Consider the following 13,202-nt stretch of genomic DNA (forward strand, 5'->3'; position numbering starts at 1 on the left):
GAGTTAAAGAACAGAAAGTCCCAGAACTCGGGATTGGGACAGAACAGAGTTCCAGGAAGTTAAAGGAACAAAGGATCAAAGATCTGGAAAAAATGTTTCTGCTCGGTGAATCAAGAAAAGAGAGAGAGGCTCCCAGTTAAAGACAGGGCTACAAGGTGCAAACATGGAGACCTAGGCTAGCGAGAAGCCAGACACCAATTTGATCAAAACATTGGTGACACCTGATTACAACCTGTGAAGCAATGGTGTTCTCTTGGCTTGGCTGGCTCCCTGAGAGACTGTGTGGAAGCTTGAATATGCGGTGATCCAGGGCAGAGAAATAACAAAGGAGAGGTTGAAATCCTGAAGGTGGATCCTTGGTGAAGGCATTCGAAAGAAAGCATAGTTTGGGGAGAAGACACATTCTTCAAGAGCGGTGTTTGGAAAGCCTTGTGTGAAGGTCAGAGTTCAGGGAGATCAGTTGGTTCACAGTGTGAAAATGTCAAGGGGAAATTGAGGAGAGATTCACATAAATTGTCACTTGGTTTTCAGAGTGTGGGGTGTCAGAATACAGTTTGCCAATTGGTTTACGTGAACTGTGCATTTACTGAAAACATTACAGTGTAAGATAAATTTTACAACTTGTGTTATCCTTACAAATCTGCTATATCTGTAAAGCTGTGGAGAAAGAATAGTGTATTATAATTAATCTTTCCTTCTTTAATAAATGTTTTATTATTTTGTTAAAAGTTAATCGGCAGTCAGTGACTCTATTCATCCATGCATCTAAATAAAAAGTAAAAGTTAGGATCTATCAAGCAGGATTCCATCCTGGGATCTAACGTGTCCGGCAGTAACATCAGCCGGGATCGTAACACCTATGCATTTTCAACTTGTCTTGCCACCTTCAAACAGTTTTGCCCGTGCCCCCGAGGTCTCTCTGTTCCTTAAAATTGTGCATTTCATTTTCTGTTTCCTCTCCTCACTCTTAGGGCCCGGTTTTACCATTTTGATTCTCAGTGTTGAATCTGGGCGCAATTCAGATCCGACTTGGAAACCTGTTCTCAGGCGCCCCCAGATGCACTCAGCCTGAAAAAGAAATCACGGGTCTGAATCCCACTGTGGGCGGGGCTTATCGCGCCCGAAACGCTGCTGCTCCGATCTGAGCCTTAAACTGCGCATGCACGGTGAAAATAAATTTGAAAAACACGCTGCTGTCACATTGCTCCCGGGCCGCAAAAAGCGGATAAAGCGGCTCGGGAGTAAAAAGCAGAAGCGATGGGCCCCCAGTGACATCACCCCCACCCCACAACATAACTGTCCCCCTTATCCACCCAACCCCCCCCCCGACTACCCAGACCGATCGCGACCCCTGCCCCCCTTCCCCCCTACCGATCACCCGCAGAGTGGCAGTGGACCCCCCTTGCCACCCAACCCCCCGCCATCAGAGATCCATCTGGCCTCCCTTCCCCTCCCCAACCAGAGAATGATTGGGCCTCCCCCCTCCCTCCCCCCCACCACCAACCAGAGAACGATCTGGCCTCCCTCCCCCCCCCCCCCCTCCACCAGAGAACGATCGGGCCTCCCTCCTCCTCCCCCCTCACCGCCCCCCCCCCCGCCCACCAGAGATACATCTGACCCGCTTCCTCCTCCCTCCCCCCCTCACCAGAGAATGATCTGACCCACCTCACTCCCCCCTCCACCATCGATGTGAGTCAGAGAGCCGCTGGAAGCTCTGAACTTGCCTCTTCAGAAGCTGAAGCGCCCGAAACAGACCTTTGCCGAGCATGTCTGTTTCTCGCCGAATCTAGATCCGCGAACGCGATGGTAAAGGGGGGAAATGCGGGTAAACTTGGGCGGGCAGCTCATTAATTCACTTTAAATGCCTGCAAATGCATTTAAATCGCCGTTGCACCCATTTTGGGCACAATTCAGATCGCAGCCATTTCCAGGCCTCGGTAAAGTGAGCATCTGCGCGGGCCCGGGCACAGATCACGTTAATGGCCTCATGCCCGACTTTACCAAGTTTTCACGCCCGGAAATGGGCGCGACGCAATGGTAAAATCGGGCCCTTCGTCTCATCATTTCAAATTTCTCTAAATCGCATCTGCCCATTTTGCCAGTCTGTGTACATTCTCCTGTTGCTGTCCTCCTGACTGTTTACTACTTTACTGAGTTTTGGACTGGCTGTAACCTTTGACATTGTCTATCCAAGTCCAGGCCACCAATTTATATCAAAAAGAGCAGCAGTCCATATACTAACCCCTGGGGGGAGTGGGGGCGGGGGGCATATACCTCCCTCCAATGTGACTAAAAAAAATCTGCTCACCACCACTCCCTGATTTATAGAGCATTTTATTCTATTTATGAAGAATTAGCTTTGCATGATAGAACTTAAAAAAAGACAGAACATTTTGTGTAAATGTCAGTTCAAATCCACAATAATTATAGCATTTGGAATTTCTGTCGCCTCCCCCCCCCCCCCCCCCCCCCCTTCCCACCCCCTTCCCGGCCCTGGCTTTGTTGCTCTTTATATAGATAGAGACAAAGAATAAAGCTTCGCATTGCACAAGTGTACATCTAATCTTTAGAGATAGGCCTCTCAGAAGTATGTAAATCTGGAATATTCACCCCAAAAGGCTGGGGGTGGTGTCAGTCGAGGCGGAGAGGAATAGATTTCTGTTGTAAGAATATCAAGGAATATGAAGCAAAAGTGGATAAGTGGAGTTAAGGTACAAATCAGCCATGATCCAATTGAATTCCGTGACCACAGGGCCCGATGGGATCTACACCAGGCTATCGAGATTTTGATTTGATTTGATTTATTATTGTCACATGTATTAACATGCAGTGAAAAGTATTGTTTCTTGTGCGCTATACAGACAAAGCATACTGTTCATAGAGAAGGAAAGGAGAGAGTGCAGAATGTAGTGTTATAGTCATAGCTAGGGTGTAGAGAAAGTTCAACTTAATGCAAGGCAAGTCCATTCAAAAGCCTGACGGCAGCAGGGAAGAAGCTCTTCTTGAGTCGGTTGGTATGTGACCTCAGACTTTTGTATCTTTTTCCCGACGGAAGAAGGTGGAAGAGAGAATGCCCGGGGTGCGTGGGGTCCTTAATTATGCTGGCCACTTTGCCAAGGCAGCAGGAAGTGTAGACAGAGTCAATGGATGGGAGGCTGGTTTGCGTGATGGATTGTGCTACATTCATGACCTTTTGTAGTTCCTTGCGGTCTTGGGCAGAGCAGGGGCCATACCAAGCTGTGATACAATCAGAAAGAATGCTTTCTATGGTGCATCTGCAAACGCTGGTGAGAGTCGTAGCTGACATGTCAAGGAGAGAGGCAGGAGAGAATAGAGAGGCAAGAGAAGAAATTGCTAGGGCCGTAACAAAGATCTTTATACCCTCGCTAGCCACTGGAGAGGCCTCAGAGGACTGGCGAGTAGCTAATGTTGTTCCTCTGTTCAAGAAAGGAAGTAGGTATAATCCAGGAAATTATAGACCGGTCAGTCTCACATTGGTGGTTGGGAAGCTAATGAAGAGGATTTTTGGGGATAGGATTTACACGCATTTGGAAAAGCATGGCCTAATTAGGGAAAGTCAGCATGGTTTTATGCAGGGCAGGTCATGTCTTACTAAGTTGATTGATTTTTTTGAGGAGGTGACAAAGATGATTGATACGGCTAAAGTAATGGATGTTGTCTACATGGCTTTTAGTAAGGCTTTCAACAAGGTCCCTCATGTAGGCTCATCCATAAGATTAAGATGCATGAGATCCAGGGTGACTTGGCTGCTTGGATTCAGAATTGGCTTGCCCATAGAAATCAGAGAGTGGTGGTGGAAGGGTGTTTTTCTGGCTGGAGGTCCTTAACTAGTGGTGTTCTGCAGGGATCTGTAAGGAACCAAATAATATAAATTCGGGCAGGAAATGAGTTTGAAGTCAAAGATCAGCCATGATCTTATTCATAGAATCATAGAATCCTACAGTGCAGAAGGAGGCTATTCAGCCCATCAGGTCTGCACCGACAACAATCCCACCCAAGCCCTAACTCCACAACCCCATTCATTCACCCTAGCTAGTTCCTCTGACACTAAGGGGCAATTTAGCGTGGCCAATCCACCTAACCCGCACATCTTTGGACTGTGGGAGGAAACCAAAGCACCCGGAGGAAACCCACGCAGACACGGGGAGAATGTGCAAACTCCACACAGACAGTGACCCAAAGCCGGGAATCGAACCTGGGTCCCTGGCACTGTGAGGCAGCAGTGCTAACCACTGTGCCACCATGCCGCCTCTTATTGAACGGTGGAGCAAGCTTGAAGGGCCAGATGAATTACTCCTGCTCCCATTTTTTATGTCCTTATGTTGATGCTGTTTTTTCCTATAATGACTTATCACAGAACTCAGCAATTCCAGCGTTCAGGAATGGAAATATCACCGGCATCACCTGCTCCTTCATCATTCTGTGATAAGTTATTATAGTAAAAAACAGCATCAACATAAGGGACATTAAAAAAATGGGAGCAGGAGTAGGTCATTTGGCCCTTCAAGCTTGCTCTATCATTCAATAAGAGGAGGCATGGTGGCACAGTGGTTAGCACTGCTGCCTCACAGTGCCAGGGACCTCATCAGGTGAAGCATGGACTGGAATCAGAGGAAATCTCTCATGTGCCCCCAACACTTTATAACAGAGATTCATTCTCAACTCTTCCAGGTTCTATGATGGGTGTCAGCGGAAGTTGAACACACCTTGTCAGATGCCAATGAACTTTGTACAGATTAATTGTATTTACAAATGAGTGAACTGGGAAAAGCGATGGATGTTCCTAGTGTCCTAGATGGGCACATATGCAGGAAGTGTCAGCAGCTGCTGAACCTGGAGCCCTGGCTTTCTGTGGCCATGTATGTGCCCCCAAGGAGGGTATGTTGCATCCGTGGTGTCAGGGGCAAGGAAGTGACGGAGCATCTGCAGGATATTCTTCTGGGGGAGGGTGATCAGCCAGAGGTTGTGGTCCACGTTGGGTAAAAAGGTGGGGGTGTCACATTATTGTTTAAAGAATGAATCGCAGCTGTGAGGAAGGATGATATACTAAATAAAACATCAAATTAAGTTATAGGGGTTGAGCTCAAAAATAAAAGAGGGGCAGCCACACTGTTAGGAGTGTACTATAGACCCCCAAGTTGTGGAAGAGAAAATAACAGATATGAAGATAGGCAGTAATCACTATCCTAATATTAACTGGGATATTCTCGGCCTTTTGGCTAAGATCAAGTGTAGTATGGATCGGATGCTGCACTTGGTTGAGGTCATTAGGTTATATTTAAGCTTCATTTTCATATGAAGCAATTTTTACAAGCGGCATCTCGGCCTTTTGGCTAAGATGCAAATGAGATCAAGCCTTGGAGGAGGAAACCTCCCCCTCCTCCAATCAGCTTGTCTCATGTAGATCAGGCCCTGTCTTGTCAGCTTGGATCGGAAATGTCTCAACTTGTTGAGACTCTGAATTGGACTGGATTTGATTGAATTGGAAAAGTATAAAAAATTTTAAAAAAATATTAACTGGGATATAAACAATGTGAAGAATAGTGTGATAGAGCTAAATTCTTGAAGAGAACTTCTTTAGCCAGCGCATAACAAGCCCAATGAGAGAGGGCACAATTCCAGATTTAGTCATAGGAAATGAAGTTGGGCAAGTGGGTGAAGTAGCAGTGGGGGAGCATTGTGGAGATAGTGATCATTATATAGTCAGATGTAGCATCGTTGTGGAGAAGGACAACGATAAAACAGGAGCAAAAGTTCTACATTGGGGGAAGACAAATTTTACGCAGCTGAGAGATGAGCTGGACAGAGCAGACTGGACACAGAGATTAGAAAGAAAAACTGCCAAAATAGAGGGAAACATTTCAAGGTGAGATTCTCCGGGCACAGTGTAGACACGTCCCCACAAAGAAAAAGGGTGGTACTGCCAAAGCCAGAGGCACACAGGGTAAAATAAAACAGAAAAAGAAAGCTTATGACGGTCACAAAACACTTAACACTATAGAAAGCTGAGAGGAATATAGAAAGTACAGGAGTGAAGTAAAACTGGAAATTAGGAAAGCTAAAAGAGGATATGAAAAAATATTAGCAAGTAAAATCAAAGGCATACCTGAGGTATTTTACCAACACATTAAGAGCAAGAGAATAACTAAGGAAAAGGTAGGGCCTATCAGAGATGTACACGGTAACTTGTGGGTTGATTCAGATGATGTGGGCAGAGTTCTCAATGAGTACTTTGTCTCTGTCTTCACTAAAGAGAAGGATGATTCAGACATTCTGGTTAAAGAGGAGTGTGAAATATTAAATACAATAAGCATAGTGAGAGAGGAGGAATTAGAGGGGCTGGTATCTTTGAGGGTGGATAAGTCCAGTAAGAAGTCTCACAACACCAGGTTAAAGTCCAACAGGTTTATTTGGCACTAGCTTTCGGAGTCGAAAGCTAGTGCCAAATAAACCTGTCGGACTTTACCTGGTGTTGTGAGACTTCTTTACTGTGCTTACCCCAGTCCAACGCCGGCATCGCCACATCGTGGATAAGTCACCAGGGCCAGGTGAATTGTGTCCCAGGCTGTTGAAGGAAGCCAGGGAGGAATTAGCGAATGTTCTGAGGATCATCTTCTAATCCCCATGAAATATAGGCGAGGTACCAGAGGATTGGGGGTTTGCAAATGTTGTACCATAATTTAAAAAGGGTGTGAGGGACAGGCCAGAGAACTATAGGCAGTCACTCTGACTTTGGTGGTGGGTAAACTATTGGAAACAACTCTGAGAGTCAGGATAAACTGTCACTAAGAAATGTGCAGAATGATCAGGAATAGTCAGCATGGTTTTGTTAGGGGGAGATTGTGGTCTACTAACTAAATAAAATGTTTTGAGGAAGTAAGAAGGAGGATTGATGAAGGTAGTGCAGTAGATGTTGGCTACATGGAACTTAAGGTATTTGACAAAATCCGACACGGTAGACTGGTCAGAACAGTGAGATCTCGTGGGATACAGGGGAAGGTGGCAGAGAAAATCCAAAATTGACTCACTGACAGAAACCAAAGAGTATTTGTCAATAGATGGTTTAGTGAATGGAAAAATTTGCAGTGGTGTTCCCCGGGGCTCAGTGTTGGACCCCTTGCTGCTTGTTGTCTATATTAATGAGTAAGACTTAAATATGAAAGGAATCATTGGGAAATTTGCAGAAGACACAAAAATTGTCAGTGTAGTTGATAATGAAGAGGATAGCTGTTGATTCCAGGATGATAGGGCGAATTTGAACCCCACTCTCTCCCTGTGGGAATGGCAGCATGGACTCAACATCCGGAGCGACTCAAAAAGCACGATCCGTGCCGGCAAGTTTCGGAGCTCCGATCTTCTAGCCCACTTGCCGGCAGAGTGGTGTGAAACATGCCGCGGAACCCCAGAACGCCCATTTTATTACATTAACATGGCATTAGCGTGCACTCTCTCCAGCACTTGCCCCTCACTGGATATTCAGTGGCCACCGGTGTGATGGCACACCATGCCATTTACAACTGTGGCAGGGCCACAGTTTATCAGCTCATCTGAAAGACAGCACATTGAACAGCACGGCACTCCCTCAGTACTAACCCTCTGACAGTGCGGCACTCCCTCAGTACTAACCCTCTGACAGTGCAGCACTCCCTCAGTACTAACCCTCTGACAGTGCGGCACTCCCTCAGTACTGACCCTCTGACAGTGCGGCACTCCCTCAGTACTGACCCTCTGACAGTGCGGCACTCCCTCAGTACTGACCCTCTGACAGTGCGGCACTCCCTCAGTACTAACCCTCTGACAGTGCGGCACTCCCTCAGTACTGACCCTCTGACAGTGCGGCACTCCCTCAGCACTGACCCTCTGACAGTGCAGTACTCCCTCAGTCCTGACTCTCTGACAATGCAGTGCTCCCTCAGTACTGACTTCTGACAGTGTGGCACTCCCTCCGTACTGACCCTCTGACAATGCAGCTCTCCCTCAGTACTGTCCCTCTGACAGTGCACTGCTCCATCAGTACTGACCATCTGACAGTGTGGCACTCGCTCAGCACTGACCCTCTGACTGTGCGGCACTCCCTCAGCACTGACCGTCTGACAGTGCAGCACTCCCTCAGTACTGACCCTCTGACTGTGCAGCACTCCCTCAGTACTAACCCTCTGACAGTGCAGCACTTCCTCAGTACTGACCCTCTGACAGTGCGGCACTCCCTCAGTTACTGACCCTCTGACAGTGCGGCACTCCCTCAGCACTGACCCTCTGACAGTGCGGCACTCCCTCAGTCCTGACCCTCTGACAGTGCGGCACTCCCTCAGTCCTGACCCTCTGACAGTGCGGCACTCCCTCAGTACTGACCCTCTGACAGTGCGGCACTCCCTCAGCACTGACCCTCTGACAGTGCAGCACTCCCTCAGCACTGACCCTCTGACAGTGCAGCACTCCCTCAGCACTGACCCTCTGACAGTGCAGCACTCAGTACTGCTGAGAGGTTTCTGCCTGAATTACCCACTCAGTTCCAGCTTTGTTATCTACATTTTGATTCAGTGGCCGAGTGGACATTATAAATGAAACCAATCAAATTAAAGTCAAACTGTTGACAAGGAGATGCTTTTATTCAGCAAGCGCTAAATTTATAAATAGTAAATATAAATATTAGGCGAGGTGTGTCCAAAATAACTTCATGTATCTCCCTTATTGTCTGAAGCACAGCCAAATGAATATGAAATTAGCTCAGGACGAGTCAGTTTAGTTTAGGGAATTTGGTTCTAATCTATCCCGTCTCCATCAGCGTAAACACACCAGCATGATCTGATTTCCATGGAACATTCTATCGATATTATTCAATTAATAGGACCCAGAAGAAAACACTCCATTGCGAAAAAGTACATTTGAAAATCTTTAATTGGTTACCTGGGAAACCAACCATCAGGCTCTATAATTAACTAGAACATCCTGTAACTGAAATAAATAACTTGTTTTTAACCAACTCACTCAATAATGTTTCCAGAGTTACAGTAAATAATCTCCTAAATATTTAAAATAAAGAGAAATCATTGGAACAATTTGCAATTTGGGCTCACCAGTGTTTTAGTGTTTGACTCACAGCCGTCTGACAGTGATTTTACGGGCGGCATGGTGGCACAGTGGTTGGCACTGCTGCCTCACGGTGCCAGGGACCCGGGTTCAATTCCCGGCTTGGGTCACTGTCTGTTCTCCCCGTGTCTGTGTGGGTTTCCTCCGGGTTTCCTCTCACAGTCTGAAACACGTGCTGGTTAGATGCATTGGGCGTGCTAAATTCTCCCTCAGTGTACCCGAACAGGTGCCAGAGTGTGGCGACTAGAGGATTTTCACAGTAACTTCATTGCAGTGTTAATGTAAGCCTACTTGTGACTAATAATAAATAAACTTTAACTTTCTCTGTGCCTGTTTGGGGAATAGCAGGTTGGGGATGTTGAAACGTCAGTCCAGCTTGGTTCCTGGCACTTACTTCCAGGAGCTGTGTGTTTAAATGTCACATTGAGGGCATTACCAGGGGAGAGCTGCATTGTCAAAGGTGCCACTTGATCAACGTCTGGTCTCTACTTGTTCGGGTCAATGTTAAAGTCTGTCTTGGAAAGTGGATGAGTCAGGGACACAGAGATCAAATAAAACAGAATTATTCATCCAATCTCATAAGTTACACAGCGACCAAAGACAGCAGAGCTTGCACTGGGCAATGTTAGACAAGTTAAATTCAGTGAGAACTGATGCATTGCCTTTCTTCAACACAGACGCTCACATATTCACAGAACACACACACAAAACATCACACAGTATGTGACAGAACAGTGTTAGAGAGCCATCTGATATGAAGATGCAATTAACTTATTCTAATCCATTCAACTAGGCCCTGCCATCTTCATCAATGATCTTCCTTGCGTCATAAGGTCAGGAGAGGGGATGTTCACCAATGATTACACAATGTTCAGCACCATTTCAGATACTGAAGCAGTCCCTGTCCAAATGTAGCAAGACCTGGACAACATCCAGGCTTGGGTTGACAAGTGACAAGTAACATTCATGGCAGATAAGTGCCAGGCAATGACTATCGCCAAAAGAGAGAATTTAACTATTACTCCTTGGCATTACCAATGCTGAATGGCCCCCCTATCAACACCATGGGGGTTACCATTGACCAGAAACTGAACTGGACTAGCCATAAAAATACTGTGGCTACAAGAGCAGATCAGAGGCTAGGAATCCTGTAAGGTGTAACTCACCTCCTGACTCCCCAAAGCCTCTCCACTATCTACAAGGCATAAGTAAGGAATGTGATGGAATACTCTTCACTTGCCTGGATGGGTGCGGCTCCAACAACACTCAAGAAGCTCGACACCATCCAGGACAAAGCAACACGCTTGATTGGCACCCCATCCACAAACATCCACGGCCTCCACCATGATGCACAGTGGCAGCCGTGTGTACCATCTACAAGATGCACTGCAGCAACTCACCAACAATATCGAAAGCTTCTGTGTGTAATTCAGCAACTTTCGATACTGAACTATGAAACAGGGTTGCTACTTAAGGTAAAGACCGTCCTTGGGAACAAATCCACTTTTCACTAATGTCGATTGTCTTTGTTTTTCTCTGTTGATTGGATGTTTTGGTTCAGAGAAAGATTAAAGCTGGCACAGATCAGTCCGCATACCAAACCAGCCTACACTAGTGTGAGCAAGTGGATGGTGAATAGGATTGATGCTCTTAAGGGGAAGCTGGATTAACACATGAGGGAGATAGGAATAGAAGGATATTCCTGATAGGGTGAAATGAAGAGGAGTGGAGGAAGGCTCACGTGAAGCATAAATACCAGCATTGATCAGTTGGGTTGAAAGGCCTGTTTCTGTGCTTTAATTACTTTATAATTTGTAAAACCAGTACTATTTATGAAGTGTAATCCCTGTTGTAATGTAGCGTTGACTTGACACACATTGTATGCACAGGAAGATCCCAAAGGGAATGATGAAGTTAAATGACCAGTTACCTTTGACAGTGATGGGTGAAGGGGGAACGATGCCCATGATAGGATTTGATTTGTGTCACAGGATCTCCTGCATCCACCTGAATGGCAGACAGATCCCTCGTTTAATATCTCATTCAAAGGTTCATGTCCCAGAGAACAGTGGCAGGTGGCATTAGTGTACTTGCCAAATATTTTTGGACACTAAGGAATCAGGGATATCGGATTGGGCTGGGGAGCAAAGTTGAGGTTGAAGATCAGCTATGATCTTAAATGGTGAAGAAGGCCCAAGGATCATACTGCTTATTCCTGTTCTTATTTCTAATGTTCCTGTGTAGAATATTCAACAAGTGGCTATTATCAAATTGCAGAAATGGGTTGCAAAGGTGCAAGACTGATTGGTGCGCGTCAATAAGCACATGGAATCAAGGCTTCGGTATTGAAGGCTTTAATAAAGTAACAAGGGAACTACTAACACGAATACACCAGTTCAGACTGAAGGGGTCCTGCCGGAGCAGGGGGTCTTATACCTCGCCACCGGAGGCGGGACCCCACTGGAATGTGCCACGATAACTCTCATAACAGGTAAACACCCTAACCCAACAACATAGTACAACCCCCACAGTAATAACACCCTAGCCCAACAGTAACATGGTAACAAACCCCAGTGGTGAACCAACGATGGTTCACCACATTCACCCCTCCTTTAAGAACAAAATGTGGCGGGGTGGACGAAAAACAGGTCATATAAACAGACAATAACAGAAAAGTTACAGGATTCACAAGTCCAGACGGTCTGGAGGACCGCACCGACGCTGCGATCTCCTCAACACCGGTTGCGAAACCGGAGCAGGTGCCGATCTCTTCAACACCGGTTGCGAAAACGGAGCAGGTGCTTGTGGTGGCGCTCTTAAAGTAACGTCTGGCTGTCCCCTCAAGGACTCCCGGGCCGGCCGGCCCTGGTGAGGCGATGGTGCAGGGGATCCTGGAACGTTTGGTGGTAGTGGTGGTGGTGATGATGATGGTGGCGCCGATCTCCAAGTCTCAGGCAAGCTGTACATGGGAGTAAAAGTGTTATGCACTGGTCCCGGTGCTGACCGCGCCACGTCTGGGGAAGTAATGAAGAGTAGTGGATTTGTGACTGGGGGAATAGGAGCGACAGGGGTTGCTACGTCCCCTGCGGGCGCCAGGTCTCTAATGGAGACAGTGTCCTCTCGCCCGTCAGGATATGCCACATAGGCATACTGAGGGTTGGCGTGGAGGAGTTGGACCGGTTCGACCAAGGGGTCGGACTTGCGAGCCCTCACATGGCGCCGCAGAAGGACGGGTCCTGGGTACGTCAACCAGGCTGGCAATGAGGTCCCCGAGGACGACTTCCGAGGGAATGAGAACATCCTCTCGTGGGGAGTAGCATTGGTTGCCGTACACAGGAGGGAGCGGATAGCATGGAGCGCATTTGGAAGGACCTCCTGCCAACGGGAGACTGGAAGGCCCCTGGATTTCAGTGCCAGTAGGACAGCCTTCCAGACTGTAGCATTCTCCCTTTCCACCTGTCCGTTACCCCTAGGGTTGTAGCTCGTGGTTCTACTAGAGGCAATCCCGAATGAGAGCAGGAATTGCCTCAAGTCGTTGCTCATGAACGACGAGCCCCTGTCGCTATGAATGTAGCAGGGGTACCCGAACAGGGTAAAAAGTTCACTGAAAACCTTGATGACGGTGGCAGTTGACGTGTCCGCACAGGGGAAAACAAACGGAAACCGGGAATACTCATCTATTATATTGAGAAAATAGACATTCCGGTCCGTTGAGGGAAGGGGGCCCTTAAAATCCACACTCAGCCTCTCAAAAGGGCGAGTGGCCTTGACCAATTGTGCCCGGTCTGGTCGATAAAAGTGTGGTTTGCATTCTGCGCAAATCCGACAGCTTCTAGTTACTGACCTGACATCCTCCACCGAGTAGGGCAGGTTGCGGGCTTTGATGAAGTGGTAGAGTCTGGTGACTCCAGGATGACACAGATCATTGTGGAGAGCCTTCAAGCGGTCCTCCTGCATGATGGCGCATGTTCCGCGCGAGAGGGCATCCGAGGGCTCATTGAGCTTCCCTGGACGATACATAATATCGTAATTATAGGTGGAGAGCTCAATTCTCCACCGCAAGATCTTATCGTTCTTGATCTTGCCCCTCT

At 47.2% G+C, this 13,202-nt stretch overlaps 1 protein-coding gene across 4 annotated transcripts in view; it reads left to right on the forward strand.

Annotated features, from left to right (window-relative positions):
• rasgrf1 (Ras protein specific guanine nucleotide releasing factor 1) overlaps positions 1–13,202 on the forward strand; it is a 130,300-nt gene that overhangs the window by 28,758 nt on the left and 88,340 nt on the right. The window lies entirely within an intron of this gene.

The sequence above is a fragment of the Mustelus asterias genome, chromosome 24 (assembly GCF_964213995.1).
Source record: "Mustelus asterias chromosome 24, sMusAst1.hap1.1, whole genome shotgun sequence".
NCBI classification, from domain to species: Eukaryota; Metazoa; Chordata; class Chondrichthyes; order Carcharhiniformes; family Triakidae; genus Mustelus; species Mustelus asterias.